The sequence below is a fragment of the Bombina bombina genome, chromosome 4 (assembly GCF_027579735.1).
Source record: "Bombina bombina isolate aBomBom1 chromosome 4, aBomBom1.pri, whole genome shotgun sequence".
NCBI classification, from domain to species: Eukaryota; Metazoa; Chordata; class Amphibia; order Anura; family Bombinatoridae; genus Bombina; species Bombina bombina.
Window position 1 is genome coordinate 777,479,681 of NC_069502.1, and position 18,429 is coordinate 777,498,109.

The following is an 18,429-nucleotide window of genomic DNA, read 5'->3' on the forward strand; positions in this document are numbered from 1 at the left end:
AAAGAGTTTCCTGCCCCTCTTTCTGCCTGTCTGCCTGTCTGTCTGTCTTTACAAAAGATAATTATCTTTAATACAATGGACATTTAATTTTTAGTAATTGCAAGCTACAGTTGTTTCAATGAATATTGCTACTATCAGTAAATATGACACATGCTTCACTGCCTTAAAAATGAAAGAAAATACTACCACACCTGGTGTTCCCAGGCGGTCTCCCATACAGGTACTGACCAGGCCTGGCCCTGCTTAACTTCAGATATCAGACGGGATTGGGTGCATTCAAGGCAGTGTGGCGGTAGACACTGAGCGATTCTTTCCAACGCTTATTGTTCTTGCTCATGCTGTCATTCACAGTCTGTAAAAAATTGAAGAGTTAAAATGGGGTTAAAATTTAGATGGCAAGTATATAAATAAATTAATAAATAGTGCCAGTACAGGCCCAGAATAACTTGCTGACCCATGACAAAAAGTATACATAGATAAAGAGTTCCCTGCCCCTCTTTCTGCCTGCCTGTCTGTCTGTCTGTCTTTACAAAAGATAATTATCTTTAATACAATGGACATCTAATTTTTAGTAATTGCAAGCTACAGTTGTTTCAATGAATATTGCTAATATCAGTAAATATGACGCATGCTTCACTGCTTTAAAAATGGAAAAAAAAGCCTACCGCACCAGGTGTTCCCAGGCGGTCTCCCATCCAGGTACTGACCAGGCCTGGCCCTGCTTAACTTACGAGATCAGACGGGATTGGGTGCATTCAAGGCAGTGTGGCGGTAGACACTTAGCGCTTCTTCCGAACGCTTTTTGTTCTTGCTCATGCTGTCATTCACAGTCTGTAAAAAATTGAAAAGTTAAAACAGGGTTAAAATTTAGATGGCAAATATATAAATAAATTAATAAATTAATAAATAGTGCCAAAAATAAATAGTGAAAAAAAAAGCCTACCACACCTAGGCCTAGATTTAGAGTTCGGCGGTAAAAGGGCTGTTAACGCTCCGCGGGCTTTTTTCTGGCCGCACCATAAATTTAACTCTGGTATCGAGAGTTAAAACAAATGCTGCGTTAGGCTCCAAAAAAGGAGCGTAGGGCATTTTTACCGCAAATGCAACTCTCGATACCAGAGTTGCTTACGGACGCGGCCAGCCTCAAAAACGTGCTCGTGCACGATTCTCCCATAGGAAACAATGGGGCTGTTTGAGCTGAAAAAAAACCTAACACCTGCAAAAAAGCAGCGTTCAGCTCCTAACGCAGCCCCATTGTTTCCTATGGGGAAACACTTCCTACGTCTGCACCTAACACTCTAACATGTACCCCGAGTCTAAACACCCCTAACCTTACACTTATTAACCCCTAATCTGCCGCCCCCCGCTATCGCTGACCCCTGCATTACAGTTTTAACCCCTAATCTTCCGCTCCGTAAACCGCCGCAACCTACGTTATCCCTATGTACCCCTAATCTGCTGCCCTAACATCGCCGACCCCTATGTTATATTTATTAACCCCTAATCTGCCCCCCACAACGTCGCCGACACCTGCCTACACTTATTAACCCCTAATCTGCCGAGCGGACCTGAGCGCTACTATAATAAAGTTATTAACCCCTAATCCGTCTCACTAACCCTATCATAAATAGTATTAACCCCTAATCTGCCCTCCCTAACATCGCCGACACCTACCTTCAATTATTAACCCCTAATCTTCCGATCGGAGCTCACCGCTATTCTAATAAATGTATTAACCCCTAAAGCTAAGTCTAACCCTAACACTAACACCCCCCTAACTTAAATATAATTTACATCTAACGAAATAAATTAACTCTTATTAAATAAATTAATCCTATTTAAAGCTAAATACTTACCTGTAAAATAAATCCTAATATAGCTACAATATAAATTATAATTATATTTTAGCTATTTTAGGATTAATATTTATTTTACAGGCAACTTGGTATTTATTTTAACCAGGTACAATAGCTATTAAATAGTTAATACCTATTTAATAGTTACCTAGTTAAAATAAATACAAAATTACCTGTAAAATAAATCCTAACCTAAGATATAATTAAACCTAACACTACCCTATCAATAAAATAATTAAATAAACTACCTACAATTACCTACAATTAACCTAACACTACACTATCAATAAATTAATTAAATACAATTGCTACAAATAAATACAATTAAATAAACTAGCTAAAGTACAAAAAATAAAAAAGAACTAAGTTACAGAAAATAAAAAAATATTTACAAACATAAGAAAAATATTACAACAATTTTAAACTAATTACACCTACTCTAAGCCCCCTAATAAAATAACAAAGCCCCCCAAAATAAATAATTCCCTACCCTATTCTAAATTTAAAAAGTTACAAGCTCTTTTACCTTACCAGCCCTGAACAGGGCCCTTTGCGGGGCATGCCCCAAGAAGTTCAGCTCTTTTGCCTGTAAAAGAAAACATACAATACCCCCCCCCCAACATTACAACCCACCACCCACATACCCCTAATCTAACCCAAACCACCCTTAAATAAACCTAACACTAAGCCCCTGAAGATCTTCCTACCTTGTCTTCACCATACCAGGTTCACCGATCCGTCCTGGCTCCGATATCTTCATCCAACCCAAGCGGGGGGCTAGACATCCACTGAAGAAGTCCAGAAGAGGGTCCAAAGTCTTCCTCCTATCCGGCAAGAAGAGGACATCCGGACCGGCAAACATCTTCTCCAAGCGGCATCTTCTATCTTCTTCCATCCGGTGCGGAGCGGGTCCATCTTGAAGCAGGCGACGCGGATCCATCCTCTTCTTCCGATGTCTCCCGACGAATGACGGTTCCTTTAAGGGACGTCATCCAAGATGGCGTCCCTCGAATTCCGATTGGCTGATAGGATTCTATCAGCCAATCGGAATTAAGGTAGGAATTTTCTGATTGGCTGATGGAATCAGCCAATCAGAATCAAGTTCAATCCGATTGGCTGATCCAATCAGCCAATCAGATTGAGCTCGCATTCTATTGGCTGTTCCGATCAGCCAATAGAATGCGAGCTCAATCTGATTGGCTGATTGGATCGGCCAATCGGATTGAACTAGATTCTGATTGGCTGATTCCATCAGCCAATCAGAAAATTCCTACCTTAATTCCGATTGGCTGATAGAATCCTATCAGCCAATCGGAATTCGAGGGACGCCATCTTGGATGACGTCCCTTAAAGGAACCGTCATTCGTCGGGAGACATCGGAAGAAGAGGATGGATCCGCGTCGCCTGCTTCAAGATGGACCCGCTCCGCACCGGATGGAAGAAGATAGAAGATGCCGCTTGGAGAAGATGTTTGCCGGTCCGGATGTCCTCTTCTTGCCGGATAGGAGGAAGACTTTGGACCCTCTTCTGGACCTCTTCAGCACCGGATTATGGATCGCCAACCCCCCCTTGGGTTGGATGAAGATCTTGGAGCCAGGACGGATCGGTGATACCTGGATGGTGAAGACAAGGTAGGAAGATCTTCAGGGGATTAGTGTTAGGTTTATTTAAGGAGGGTTTGGGTTAGATTAGGGGTATGTGGGTGGTGGGTTGTAATGTTGGGGGGGGGGGTATTGTATGTTTTTTTTAACAGGCAAAAGAGCTGAACTTCTTGGGGCATGCCCCGCAAAGGGCCCTGTTCAGGGCTGGTAAGGTAAAAGAGCTTGTAACTGTTTTAATTTAGAATAGGGTAGGGAATTTATTATTTTGGGGGGCTTTGTTATTTTATTAGGGGGCTTAGAGTAGGTGTAATTAGTTTAAAATTGTTGTAATATTTTTCTTATGTTTGTAAATATTTTTTTATTTTCTGTAACTTAGTTCTTTTTTATTTTTTGTACTTTAGCTAGTTTATTTAATTGTATTTATTTGTAGCAATTGTGTTTATTTAATTTATTGATAGTGTAGTGTTAGGTTAATTGTAGGTAATTGTAGGTAGTTTATTTAATTATTTTATTGATAGGGTAGTGTTAGGTTTAATTATATCTTAGGTTAGGATTTATTTTACAGGTAAATTTGTTATTATTTTAACTAGGTAACTATTAAATAGTTCTTAACTATTTAATAGCTATTGTACCTAGTTAAAATAAATACCAAGTTGCCTGTAAAATAAATATTAATCCTAAAATAGCTATAATATAATTATAATTTATATTGTAGCTATATTAGGATTTATTTTACAGGTAAGTATTTAGCTTTAAATAGGAATAATTTATTTAATAAGAGTTAATTAATTTCGTTAGATTTAAATTATATTTAAGTTAGGGGGGTGTTAGTGTTAGGGTTAGACTTAGCTTTAGGGGTTAATACATTTATTATAGTAGCAATGAGCTCCGGTCGTCAGATTAGGGGTTAATAATTGAAGTTAGGTGTCGGCGATGTTAGGGAGGGCAGATTAGGGGTTAATACTATTTATGATAGGGTTAGTGAGGCGGGTTAGGGGTTAATAACTTTATTATAGTAGCGGTGCGGTCCGCTCGGCAGATTAGGGGTTAATAAGTGTAGGTAGGTGTCGGCGACGTTGTGGGGGGCAGGTTAGGGGTTAATAAATATAATATAGGGGTCGGCGGTGTTAGGGGCAGCAGATTAGGGGTACATAGGGATCACGTAGGTGGCGGCGCTTTGCGGTCGGAAGATTAGGGGTTAATTATTTTAAGTAGCTGGCGGCGATGTTGTGGGGGGCAGATTAGGGGTTAATAAATGTAATATAGGGGTCGGCGGGGTTAGGGGCAGCAGATTAGGGGTACATAAGTATAACGTAGGTGGCGGTCGGAAGATTAGGGGTTAAAATTTTTAATCGAGTGGCGGCGATGTGGGGGGACCTCGGTTTAGGGGTACATAGGTAGTTTATGGGTGTTAGTGTACTTTAGGGTACAGTAGTTAAGAGCTTTATAAACCGGCGTTAGCCAGAAAGCTCTTAACTCCTGCTATTTTCAGGCGGCTGGAATCTTGTCGTTAGAGCTCTAACGCTCACTGCAGAAACGACTCTAAATACCGGCGTTAGAAAGATCCCATTGAAAATATAGGCTACGCAAATGGCGTAGGGGGATCTGCGGTATGGAAAAGTCGCGGCTGAAAAGTGAGCGTTAGACCCTTTAATCACTGACTCCAAATACCAGCGGGCGCCCAAAACCAGCGTTAGGAGCCTCTAACGCTGGTTTTGACGGCTACCGCCGAACTCTAAATCTAGGCCCTAGTGTTCCCAGGCGGTCTCCCATCCAGGTACTGACCAGGCCTGGCCCTGCTTAACTTCCGAGATCAGACGAGATCGGGTGCATTCAAGGCAGTGTGGCGGTAGACACTTAGCACTTCTTCCCAAAGCTTTTTGTTCTTGCTCATGCTGTCATTCACAGTCTGTAAAAAATTGAAGAGTTAAAACGGGGTAAAAATTTAGATGGCAAATATATAAATAAATTAATAAATAGTGCCAGTACAGGCCCAGAATCACTTGCTGACCCTTGACAAAAAGTATACATAGATAATGAGTTTCCTGCCCCTCTTTCTGCCTGCTTGCCTGTCTGTCTGTCTTTACAAAAGATAATTATCTTTAATACAATGGACATCTAATTTTTAGTAATTGCAAGCTACAGTTGTTTCAATGAATATTGCTACTATCAGTAAATATGACCGCACCTGGTGTTCCCAGGCGGTCTCCCATACAGATACTGACTAGGCCTGGCCCTGCTTAACTTCCGAGATCAGACGGGATTGGGTGCATTCAAGGCAGTGTGGCGGTAGACACTGAGCGATTCTTCCCAACGCTTTTTAATTTTGCTCATGCTGTCATTCACAGTCTGTAAAAAATTGAAGAGTTAAAACGGGGTTAAAATTAAGATGGCAAATATATAAATAAATTAATAAATAGTGCCAGTACAGGCCCAGAATCACTTGCTGACCCATGACAAAAAGTATACATAGATAAAGAGTTTCCTGCCCCTCTTTCTGCCTGTCTGCCTGTCTGTCTGTCTTTACAAAAGATAATTATCTTTAATACAATGGACATTTAATTTTTAGTAATTGCAAGCTACAGTTGTTTCAATGAATATTGCTACTATCAGTAAATATGACACATGCTTCACTGCTTTAAAAATGAAAGAAAATACTACCACACCTGGTGTTCCCAGGCGGTCTCCCATACAGGTACTGACCAGGCCTGGCCCTGCTTAACTTCAGATATCAGACGGGATTGGGTGCATTCAAGGCAGTGTGGCGGTAGACACTGAGCGATTCTTCCCAACGCTTATTGTTCTTGCTCATGCTGTCATTCACAGTCTGTAAAAAATTGAAGAGTTAAAATGGGGTTAAAATTTAGATGGCAAATATATAAATAAATTAATAAATAGTGCCAGTACAGGCCCAGAATAACTTGCTGACCCATGACAAAAAGTATACATAGATAAAGAGTTCCCTGCCCCTCTTTCTGCCTGCCTGTCTGTCTGTCTTTACAAAAGATAATTATCTTTAATACAATGGACATCTAATTTTTAGTAATTGCAAGCTACAGTTGTTTCAATGAATATTGCTAATATCAGTAAATATGACGCATGCTTCACTGCTTTAAAAATGGAAAAAAAAGCCTACCGCACCTGGTGTTCCCAGGCGGTCTCCCATCCAGGTACTGACCAGGCCTGGCCCTGCTTAACTTACGAGATCAGACGGGATTGGGTGCATTCAAGGCAGTGTGGCGGTAGACACTTAGCGCTTCTTCCCAACGCTTTTTGTTCTTGCTCATGCTGTCATTTACAGTCTGTAAAAAATTGAAAAGTTAAAACAGGGTTAAAATTTAGATGGCAAATATATAAATAAATTAATAAATTAATAAATAGTGCCAGTACAGGCCCAGAATCACTTGCTGACCTATGACAAAAAGTATACATAGATAAAGAGTTTCCTGCCCCTCTTTCAGCCTGCCTGCCTGTCTGTCTATCTTTACAAAAGATAATTATCTTTAATACAATGGACATCTAATTTTTAGTAATTGCAAGCTACAGTTGTTTCAATGAATATTGCTACTATCAGTAAATATGACGCATGCTTCACTGCTTTAAAAATGAAAAAAAAAGCCTACCACACCTAGGCCTAGATTTAGAGTTCGGCGGTAAAAGGGCTGTTAACGCTCCGCGGGCTTTTTTCTGGCCGCACCATAAATTTAACTCTGGTATCGAGAGTTAAAACAAATGCTGCGTTAGGCTCCAAAAAAGGAGCGTAGGGCATTTTTACCGCAAATGCAACTCTCGATACCAGAGTTGCTTACGGACGCGGCCAGCCTCAAAAACGTGCTCGTGCACGATTCTCCCATAGGAAACAATGGGGCTGTTTGAGCTGAAAAAAAACCTAACACCTGCAAAAAAGCAGCGTTCAGCTCCTAACGCAGCCCCATTGTTTCCTATGGGGAAACACTTCCTACGTCTGCACCTAACACTCTAACATGTACCCCGAGTCTAAACACCCCTAACCTTACACTTATTAACCCCTAATCTGCCGCCCCCGCTATCGCTGACCCCTGCATTACAGTTTTAACCCCTAATCTTCCGCTCCGTAAACCGCCGCAACCTACGTTATCCCTATGTACCCCTAATCTGCTGCCCTAACATCGCCGACCCCTATGTTATATTTATTAACCCCTAATCTGCCCCCCACAACGTCGCCGACACCTGCCTACACTTATTAACCCCTAATCTGCCGAGCGGACCTGAGCGCTACTATAATAAAGTTATTAACCCCTAATCCGTCTCACTAACCCTATCATAAATAGTAGTAACCCCTAATCTGCCCTCCCTAACATCGCCGACACCTACCTTCAATTATTAACCCCTAATCTTCCGATCGGAGCTCACCGCTATTCTAATAAATGTATTAACCCCTAAAGCTAAGTCTAACCCTAACACTAACACCCCCCTAACTTAAATATAATTTACATCTAACGAAATAAATTAACTCTTATTAAATAAATTAATCCTATTTAAAGCTAAATACTTACCTGTAAAATAAATCCTAATATAGCTACAATATAAATTATAATTATATTTTAGCTATTTTAGGATTAATATTTATTTTACAGGCAACTTGGTATTTATTTTAACCAGGTACAATAGCTATTAAATAGTTAATACCTATTTAATAGTTACCTAGTTAAAATAAATACAAAATTACCTGTAAAATAAATCCTAACCTAAGATATAATTAAACCTAACACTACCCTATCAATAAAATAATTAAATAAACTACCTACAATTACCTACAATTAACCTAACACTACACTATCAATAAATTAATTAAATACAATTGCTACAAATAAATACAATTAAATAAACTAGCTAAAGTACAAAAAATAAAAAAGAACTAAGTTACAGAAAATAAAAAAATATTTACAAACATAAGAAAAATATTACAACAATTTTAAACTAATTACACCTACTCTAAGCCCCCTAATAAAATAACAAAGCCCCCCAAAATAAATAATTCCCTACCCTATTCTAAATTTAAAAAGTTACAAGCTCTTTTACCTTACCAGCCCTGAACAGGGCCCTTTGCGGGGCATGCCCCAAGAAGTTCAGCTCTTTTGCCTGTAAAAGAAAACATACAATACCCCCCCCCCAACATTACAACCCACCACCCACATACCCCTAATCTAACCCAAACCACCCTTAAATAAACCTAACACTAAGCCCCTGAAGATCTTCCTACCTTGTCTTCACCATACCAGGTTCACCGATCCGTCCTGGCTCCGATATCTTCATCCAACCCAAGCGGGGGCTAGACATCCACTGAAGAAGTCCAGAAGAGGGTCCAAAGTCTTCCTCCTATCCGGCAAGAAGAGGACATCCGGACCGGCAAACATCTTCTCCAAGCGGCATCTTCTATCTTCTTCCATCCGGTGCGGAGCGGGTCCATCTTGAAGCAGGCGACGCGGATCCATCCTCTTCTTCCGATGTCTCCCGACGAATGACGGTTCCTTTAAGGGACGTCATCCAAGATGGCGTCCCTCGAATTCCGATTGGCTGATAGGATTCTATCAGCCAATCGGAATTAAGGTAGGAATTTTCTGATTGGCTGATGGAATCAGCCAATCAGAATCAAGTTCAATCCGATTGGCTGATCCAATCAGCCAATCAGATTGAGCTCGCATTCTATTGGCTGTTCCGATCAGCCAATAGAATGCGAGCTCAATCTGATTGGCTGATTGGATCGGCCAATCGGATTGAACTAGATTCTGATTGGCTGATTCCATCAGCCAATCAGAAAATTCCTACCTTAATTCCGATTGGCTGATAGAATCCTATCAGCCAATCGGAATTCGAGGGACGCCATCTTGGATGACGTCCCTTAAAGGAACCGTCATTCGTCGGGAGACATCGGAAGAAGAGGATGGATCCGCGTCGCCTCCTTCAAGATGGACCCGCTCCGCACCGGATGGAAGAAGATAGAAGATGCCGCTTGGAGAAGATGTTTGCCGGTCCGGATGTCCTCTTCTTGCCGGATAGGAGGAAGACTTTGGACCCTCTTCTGGACCTCTTCAGCACCGGATTATGGATCGCCAACCCCCCCTTGGGTTGGATGAAGATCTTGGAGCCAGGACGGATCGGTGATACCTGGATGGTGAAGACAAGGTAGGAAGATCTTCAGGGGATTAGTGTTAGGTTTATTTAAGGGGGGTTTGGGTTAGATTAGGGGTATGTGGGTGGTGGGTTGTAATGTTGGGGGGGGGTATTGTATGTTTTTTTTAACAGGCAAAAGAGCTGAACTTCTTGGGGCATGCCCCGCAAAGGGCCCTGTTCAGGGCTGGTAAGGTAAAAGAGCTTGTAACTGTTTTAATTTAGAATAGGGTAGGGAATTTATTATTTTGGGGGGCTTTGTTATTTTATTAGGGGGCTTAGAGTAGGTGTAATTAGTTTAAAATTGTTGTAATATTTTTCTTATGTTTGTAAATATTTTTTTATTTTCTGTAACTTAGTTCTTTTTTATTTTTTGTACTTTAGCTAGTTTATTTAATTGTATTTATTTGTAGCAATTGTGTTTATTTAATTTATTGATAGTGTAGTGTTAGGTTAATTGTAGGTAATTGTAGGTAGTTTATTTAATTATTTTATTGATAGGGTAGTGTTAGGTTTAATTATATCTTAGGTTAGGATTTATTTTACAGGTAAATTTGTTATTATTTTAACTAGGTAACTATTAAATAGTTCTTAACTATTTAATAGCTATTGTACCTAGTTAAAATAAATACCAAGTTGCCTGTAAAATAAATATTAATCCTAAAATAGCTATAATATAATTATAATTTATATTGTAGCTATATTAGGATTTATTTTACAGGTAAGTATTTAGCTTTAAATAGGAATAATTTATTTAATAAGAGTTAATTAATTTCGTTAGATTTAAATTATATTTAAGTTAGGGGGGTGTTAGTGTTAGGGTTAGACTTAGCTTTAGGGGTTAATACATTTATTATAGTAGCGATGAGCTCTGGTCGTCAGATTAGGGGTTAATAATTGAAGTTAGGTGTCGGCGATGTTAGGGAGGGCAGATTAGGGGTTAATACTATTTATGATAGGGTTAGTGAGGCGGGTTAGGGGTTAATAACTTTATTATAGTAGCGGTGCGGTCCGCTCGGCAGATTAGGGGTTAATAAGTGTAGGTAGGTGTCGGCGACGTTGTGGGGGGCAGGTTAGGGGTTAATAAATATAATATAGGGGTCGGCGGTGTTAGGGGCAGCAGATTAGGGGTACATAGGGATCACGTAGGTGGCGGCGCTTTGCGGTCGGAAGATTAGGGGTTAATTATTTTAAGTAGCTGGCGGCGATGTTGTGGGGGGCAGATTAGGGGTTAATAAATGTAATATAGGGGTCGGCGGGGTTAGGGGCAGCAGATTAGGGGTACATAAGTATAACGTAGGTGGCGGTCGGAAGATTAGGGGTTAAAATTTTTAATCGAGTGGCGGCGATGTGGGGGGACCTCGGTTTAGGGGTACATAGGTAGTTTATGGGTGTTAGTGTACTTTAGGGTACAGTAGTTAAGAGCTTTATAAACCGGCGTTAGCCAGAAAGCTCTTAACTCCTGCTATTTTCAGGCGGCTGGAATCTTGTCGTTAGAGCTCTAACGCTCACTGCAGAAACGACTCTAAATACCGGCGTTAGAAAGATCCCATTGAAAATATAGGCTACGCAAATGGCGTAGGGGGATCTGCGGTATGGAAAAGTCGCGGCTGAAAAGTGAGCGTTAGACCCTTTAATCACTGACTCCAAATACCAGCGGGCGCCCAAAACCAGCGTTAGGAGCCTCTAACGCTGGTTTTGACGGCTACCGCCGAACTCTAAATCTAGGCCCTAGTGTTCCCAGGCGGTCTCCCATCCAGGTACTGACCAGGCCTGGCCCTGCTTAACTTCCGAGATCAGACGAGATCGGGTGCATTCAAGGCAGTGTGGCGGTAGACACTTAGCACTTCTTCCCAACCCTTTTTGTTCTTGCTCATGCTGTCATTCACAGTCTGTAAAAAATTGAAGAGTTAAAACGGGGTAAAAATTTAGATGGCAAATATATAAATAAATTAATAAATAGTGCCAGTACAGGCCCAGAATCACTTGCTGACCCTTGACAAAAAGTATACATAGATAATGAGTTTCCTGCCCCTCTTTCTGCCTGCTTGCCTGTCTGTCTGTCTTTACAAAAGATAATTATCTTTAATACAATGGACATCTAATTTTTAGTAATTGCAAGCTACAGTTGTTTCAATGAATATTGCTACTATCAGTAAATATGACCGCACCTGGTGTTCCCAGGCGGTCTCCCATACAGATACTGACTAGGCCTGGCCCTGCTTAACTTCCGAGATCAGACGGGATTGGGTGCATTCAAGGCAGTGTGGCGGTAGACACTGAGCGATTCTTCCCAACGCTTTTTGTTTTTGCTCATGCTGTCATTCACAGTCTGTAAAAAATTGAAGAGTTAAAACGGGGTTAAAATTAAGATGGCAAATATATAAATAAATTAATAAATAGTGCCAGTACAGGCCCAGAATCACTTGCTGACCCATGACAAAAAGTATACATAGATAAAGAGTTTCCTGCCCCTCTTTCTGCCTGTCTGCCTGTCTGTCTGTCTTTACAAAAGATAATTATCTTTAATACAATGGACATTTAATTTTTAGTAATTGCAAGCTACAGTTGTTTCAATGAATATTGCTACTATCAGTAAATATGACACATGCTTCACTGCCTTAAAAATGAAAGAAAATACTACCACACCTGGTGTTCCCAGGCGCTCTCCCATACAGGTACTGACCAGGCCTGGCCCTGCTTAACTTCAGATATCAGACGGGATTGGGTGCATTCAAGGCAGTGTGGCGGTAGACACTGAGCGATTCTTCCCAACGCTTATTGTTCTTGCTCATGCTGTCATTCACAGTCTGTAAAAAATTGAAGAGTTAAAATGGGGTTAAAATTTAGATGGCAAATATATAAATAAATTAATAAATAGTGCCAGTACAGGCCCAGAATAACTTGCTGACCCATGACAAAAGGTATACATAGATAAAGAGTTCCCTGCCCCTCTTTCTGCCTGCCTGTCTGTCTGTCTTTACAAAAGATAATTATCTTTAATACAATGGACATCTAATTTTTAGTAATTGCAAGCTACAGTTGTTTCAATGAATATTGCTAATATCAGTAAATATGACGCATGCTTCACTGCTTTAAAAATGGAAAAAAAAGCCTACCGCACCAGGTGTTCCCAGGCGGTCTCCCATCCAGGTACTGACCAGGCCTGGCCCTGCTTAACTTACGAGATCAGACGGGATTGGGTGCATTCAAGGCAGTGTGGCGGTAGACACTTAGCGCTTCTTCCCAACGCTTTTTGTTCTTGCTCATGCTGTCATTCACAGTCTGTAAAAAATTGAAAAGTTAAAACAGGGTTAAAATTTAGATGGCAAATATATAAATAAATTAATAAATTAATAAATAGTGCCAGTACAGGCCCAGAATCACTTGCTGACCTATGACAAAAAGTATACATAGATAAAGAGTTTCCTGCCCCTCTTTCAGCCTGCCTGCCTGTCTGTCTATCTTTACAAAAGATAATTATCTTTAATACAATGGACATCTAATTTTTAGTAATTGCAAGCTACAGTTGTTTCAATGAATATTGCTACTATCAGTAAATATGACGCATGCTTCACTGCTTTAAAAATGAAAAAAAAAGCCTACCACACCTAGTGTTCCCAGGCGGTCTCCCATCCAGGTACTGACCAGGCCTGGCCCTGCTTAACTTCCGAGATCAGACGAGATCGGGTGCATTCAAGGCAGTGTGGCGGTAGACACTTAGCACTTCTTCCCAACCCTTTTTGTTCTTGCTCATGCTGTCATTCACAGTCTGTAAAAAATTGAAGAGTTAAAACGGGGTAAAAATTTAGATGGCAAATATATAAATAAATTAATAAATAGTGCCAGTACAGGCCCAGAATCACTTGCTGACCCTTGACAAAAAGTATACATAGATAATGAGTTTCCTGCCCCTCTTTCTGCCTGCTTGCCTGTCTGTCTGTCTTTACAAAAGATAATTATCTTTAATACAATGGACATCTAATTTTTAGTAATTGCAAGCTACAGTTGTTTCAATGAATATTGCTACTATCAGTAAATATGACCGCACCTGGTGTTCCCAGGCGGTCTCCCATACAGATACTGACTAGGCCTGGCCCTGCTTAACTTCCGAGATCAGACGGGATTGGGTGCATTCAAGGCAGTGTGGCGGTAGACACTGAGCGATTCTTCCCAACGCTTTTTGTTTTTGCTCATGCTGTCATTCACAGTCTGTTAAAACGGGGTTAAAATTAAGATGGCAAACATATAAATAAATTAATAAATAGTGCCAGTACAGGCCCAGAATCACTTGCTGACCTATGACAAAAAGTATACATAGATAAAGAGTTTCCTGCCCCTCTTTCTGCCTGCCTGTCTGTCTTTACAAAAGATAATTATCTCTAATACAATGGAAATCTAATTTTTAGTAATTGCAAGCTACAGTTGTTTCAATGAATATTGCCACTATCAGTAAATATGATGCATGCTTCAACTGCTTTAAAAATGAAAAAAAAAGCCTACCGCATCTGGTGTTCCCAGGCGGTCTCCCATCCAGGTACTGGCCAGCTTAACTTCCGAGATCAGTCGGGATCGTGTGCATTCAAGGCAGTGTGGCGGTAGACACTTAGCGCTTCTTCCCAACGCTTTTTGTTTTTGCTCATGCTGTCATTCACAGTCTGTAAAAAATTGTAGAGTTAAAACGGGGTTAAAATTTAGATGGCAAATATATAAATAAATTAATAAATAGTGCAATACAGGACCAGAATCACTTGCTGACCCATGACAAAAGGTATACATAGATAAAGAGTTTCCTGCCCCTCTTTCTGCCTACCTGCCTGTCTGTCTGTCTTTACAAAAGATAATTATCTTTAATACAATGGACATCTAATTTTTAGTAATTGCAAGCTACAGTTGTTTCAATAAATATTGCTACTATCAGTAAATATGACGCATGCTTCACTGCTTTAAAAATGAAAAAAATAAAAAGCCTACCGCACCTGGTGTTCCCAGGTGGTCTCCCATCCAGGTACTGACCAGGCCTGGCCCTGCTTAACTTCCGAGATCAGACGGGATTGGGTGCATTCAAGGCAGTGTGACGGTAGACACTTAGTGATTCTTCCCAACGGTTTTTGTTCTTGCTCATGCTGTCATTCACAGTCTGTAAAAAATTGAAGAGTTAAAACGGGGTTAATATTTAGATGGCAAATATATAAATAAATTAATAAATAGTGCCAGTACAGGCCCAGAATTACTTGCAGACCCATGGAAAAAAGTATATGTTACAGACCCCATTCAGGAGGCCAGTAAGCAGATTAAATGTAACCTGTTAAAACAGGAAATAAGGAGAATGGGTGTGTACTTCACAGAATCCTCAATGGTTATCTTTATTACACATATAATTTGTTTGCATTTGTATTCAAACAATAAAGTTTTGCAGTTGTATTCAAACAATAAAAGTTTTGCAATTGTATTCAAACAATAAGGTTTTGCAATCTTAATAACCAAGTAAAATGTAATTTGTGCTTATTTATCATAAATATTAAACATGCACCTATTCATTTTTCCCTAAAGTATTCCTCTATCACTTTTCATGTAAATCAATCTCACAAACTTTACATTCTTATCTATACAAGGGAATGTCATACATAACAGGACATGTAATAAATCTTTTCTAATAGAAGACAATAATGTATCTGAAATTATCTGCATATAAAGTACATTTAACTGTAAATAACTGTCTCTATGTCAGACAGTGCTCCAGCTACTAAAACACACTCAGTCACAGTTTTATTACCCTGAAACACAACTTTCTTAACTTAATATACTGTCACTGTTGGAATGTATGGTGCCACATTGTATGAGTTATGAGGTGTATGATATGAGAGTGGTGGCATATAATATTGTGTAGCCCATACAGGTAAGTGAGGAAAGGTATATGCTGCTACACTGTGGAGCATGGTCTGTGGTTGTAGTGATGGGTGACCCAGTGTTTCATATGTAAACATTTGCTTTGGCTTTCTCTCTCTTACAGATTGTCTTGCCTCGATATTGTTTTCTATTGCCAGACTTTCCACTTCATCAGGCTGGGCACCTTCACTTTCACTATCTACACTAGCCCCAGGTGGAAATGTTGGATTCAGGATCAGTTCATCTGGCAACTGGTTCTCTGTCAAACTGTTTCTCTTCCTTAGTGGGACTTGTACTTTATCTCTTTCTTTTTCTTTTCTCTCAGGTGCTGATGATGCTGTTTTGACAAGAGGATTCCCCTGATCCAGTTCTGAACCTTGCCGATAAGTATTTTCTCTTCTATGCTCTGTCCAACTCTCAGTGATTCTCAACCAGTATCTTCCAGGACTGTCCTCATCCGAAGAGGTTGTGTCACTGTGGTAAGAAGATTCTCTTATATATATATATATATATATATATATATATATATATATATATATATATATATATATATATATATATATAAGGATTGTCTTCTACCTGCTCTTTCACCACATAAATGATCTTCTCCCAATACGACCTGAGTTTTCCTGGGCCTCCTTGCTCACTCAAGTTTCTGACAAGGACTCTGTCTCCAGGCTTTAGAATCACACCTTTGACTTTTAAGTTATACTGAGCTTTGCCTCGTGCACTTGCTTGCCTGCTGTTTTCACTTGCTTTTTGATACGCCTCAGCCATCTTTCCAGCCCAATGTTGAGCAAATCCTTTGTGATTCACCCCCTCATCCTCTTCAATCAGCCTAAATATCAGGTCAACAGGGAGACGAGGATTGCGTCCAAACAGTAAATAGAATGGGGAGTACCCAGTAGACTCATGGCGTGTGCAGTTATATGCATGTATGATCTGAGGAAGGTGATCTTTCCATCTTGCCTTTTCTTTGTCAGCCAGGGTACAGAGCATTTGGAGGAGAGTCCGGTTGAATCTCTCAGCTGGGTTACTTTGAGGGTGATAAGGAAATGTTCTCGAATGGCGTACTCCAGCAAGTTGCCAAAGATTCCGGAAAAGCTCATTCTCAAATTCCCTGCCTTGGTCATGATGTAGCTTTCCAGGGTAGCCAAACCGGGGGATGTAGTCATTGAAAAGGCGCTCAGCTGCTGTACGGCCAGACTTATTTTTTGTTGGATAAGCTTGAGTATATCTAGTAAAGTGATCTACGACCACAAGTATATACTCATACCCACCACGGCTTGATTCTAAGTCCAGATAGTCAATGCAAACAAGTTCTAGAGGTGAGCTGGATGTCATTCTTCCCATGGGTGCTCTGACATGGGTTACTGGTTTCTTTTGCTTGATGCAGGGACACTTCTTTGCAACATACTCCTCTACTTCCTTTTTCATAAAAGGCCAGTAGAATCTTTGTCTCATCAGATGAAGTACCTGTTCTGTGCCCACATGCCCCATCTTGTCATGCAAGTACTCCAAAGAAAGTTGTTTATACTGAGCTGGGAGAACAAGCTGTTTGTTTTGAGCTGTTTTCCTATAAAGACATCCATCCTCTAGAATTAGCTTGCTCCATTCATGTAAGAGTTTCTTGGCAGCTCCAGTCACTGTTTGTTTTAGACTCTCATCTGGTGCCTTGACATCCTCTTTCATCTTCAATATCTTGAAGATTACTGGATCCTCCCTTTGAGCTTTGGAGAGTTTGTCTTTACTTATACTTGGCAGCAATGCATTGTGGGATGGTGGGTCAGTTTCCATGGTGGACATACTGAGCGCTGCAATCCAAGCCACATCTTTCCTTGTGGTGGCACGAGCTCCATCCCAGACTGCTTGCACCACGTCAGATGACAAGTGCTCTGTGCACTCAGTGGCATACTTTTCCATGTCAATGGGGATACGCGACAGTGTATCAGCATCAATATTTACTTTACCAGGCCGGTATTTGACATCAAAGCGGTAGTCGGACAATTCTCCATCCCAGTGATGGCCAACCCCATTTAACTTTGCAGTGCTCATGATATAGGTCAGGGGATTGTTGTCTGAGTAAATGGTAAAATGTGGAGTGTAGAACAGGTAGTCTCTGAATTTTTCACACACTGCCCATTTAAGTGCAAGAAACTCAAGTTTACCACTATGTAGGCAGTAATTTTTTTCGGCTGGGGAGAGTGTCCTGGAGCCATACGCAATGACCCTCAACTTTCGATACTGATGCTGGTAGAGGATAGCTCCTAGGTCCCTTTCTGATGCATTGGTGTGCAGCGTGAATGGTAAATTAAAGTCTGGGTAGGCTAGAATTGGTGGTTTTGTCAACATGTCGATAAATACTTCAAGCGTTTTCTGGTGCTCTCTTGTCCACTCCACAGGGGTTTGGGAGGGCTTTTGTGGGCCCTTGGTCTTTCTTTGACTAGGCTGAACTGGTGCTACCCCAAGCTTTGCCTGGAGAAGCTCATATATAGGCTTGGCCACACATGAAAAATTTTGAATAAATGAGCGATAGTAGCTTAGGAAGCCTAGAAGCCTCCTTACCTCACCAATGGTCTGTGGAGTATGATTTTTGAGTGACAGAACTGCTTCAACATCTTTGGGATCAATTTGCACACCTTCAGCAGACACAAGATGACCCACATATCTGACTTCACTATGGAAGAGCTCACATTTTTCAGGCCGAAGTTTGACCCCATGACATTGGAGGGCTTGGAGAACCTTGCGAATCACTTCCACATGTTCATAAAAAGACTTGGCATAACATAGCACGTCATCAAGGTATGGTATGCAACATTCATCCCTGAGGGAATCCAGTATTTCCTCCATGCTGCACTGGAACACTGCAGGTGCATTGGACAGGCCGAATGGAATTCTAACCCTTTCATAAAGCCCCCAAGGTGTTATAAAAA

General features: G+C 40.6%; 5 non-coding genes and 8 pseudogenes across 5 annotated transcripts; all 13 read right to left on the reverse strand.

Annotated features, from left to right (window-relative positions):
* Window positions 1-179: 179 nt before the first annotated feature.
* Window positions 180-298, reverse strand: LOC128658383 (uncharacterized; annotated as a pseudogene).
* Window positions 299-658: 360 nt separating this feature from the next.
* On the reverse strand, window positions 659-777 carry LOC128658628 (5S ribosomal RNA). Its single transcript, XR_008402299.1, has one exon. It is a non-coding gene; the product is annotated as a 5S ribosomal RNA (ribosomal RNA).
* A 4,418-nt stretch (window positions 778-5,195) lies between these two features.
* LOC128658394 (uncharacterized) lies at window positions 5,196-5,312 on the reverse strand (annotated as a pseudogene).
* A 321-nt stretch (window positions 5,313-5,633) lies between these two features.
* Window positions 5,634-5,752, reverse strand: LOC128658410 (uncharacterized; annotated as a pseudogene).
* Window positions 5,753-6,111: 359 nt separating this feature from the next.
* On the reverse strand, window positions 6,112-6,230 carry LOC128658384 (uncharacterized; annotated as a pseudogene).
* Window positions 6,231-6,586: 356 nt separating this feature from the next.
* Window positions 6,587-6,705, reverse strand: LOC128658606 (5S ribosomal RNA). The gene has a single exon (XR_008402278.1). It is a non-coding gene; the product is annotated as a 5S ribosomal RNA (ribosomal RNA).
* A 4,623-nt stretch (window positions 6,706-11,328) lies between these two features.
* On the reverse strand, window positions 11,329-11,445 carry LOC128658395 (uncharacterized; annotated as a pseudogene).
* Window positions 11,446-11,766: 321 nt separating this feature from the next.
* On the reverse strand, window positions 11,767-11,885 carry LOC128658411 (uncharacterized; annotated as a pseudogene).
* Window positions 11,886-12,244: 359 nt separating this feature from the next.
* On the reverse strand, window positions 12,245-12,363 carry LOC128658433 (uncharacterized; annotated as a pseudogene).
* A 356-nt stretch (window positions 12,364-12,719) lies between these two features.
* Window positions 12,720-12,838, reverse strand: LOC128658633 (5S ribosomal RNA). The gene has a single exon (XR_008402304.1). It is a non-coding gene; the product is annotated as a 5S ribosomal RNA (ribosomal RNA).
* A 368-nt stretch (window positions 12,839-13,206) lies between these two features.
* Window positions 13,207-13,325, reverse strand: LOC128658491 (5S ribosomal RNA). The gene has a single exon (XR_008402184.1). It is a non-coding gene; the product is annotated as a 5S ribosomal RNA (ribosomal RNA).
* Window positions 13,326-13,646: 321 nt separating this feature from the next.
* LOC128658412 (uncharacterized) lies at window positions 13,647-13,765 on the reverse strand (annotated as a pseudogene).
* Window positions 13,766-14,574: 809 nt separating this feature from the next.
* On the reverse strand, window positions 14,575-14,693 carry LOC128658489 (5S ribosomal RNA). Its single transcript, XR_008402182.1, has one exon. It is a non-coding gene; the product is annotated as a 5S ribosomal RNA (ribosomal RNA).
* Between the last annotated feature and the right edge of the window lie 3,736 nt (window positions 14,694-18,429).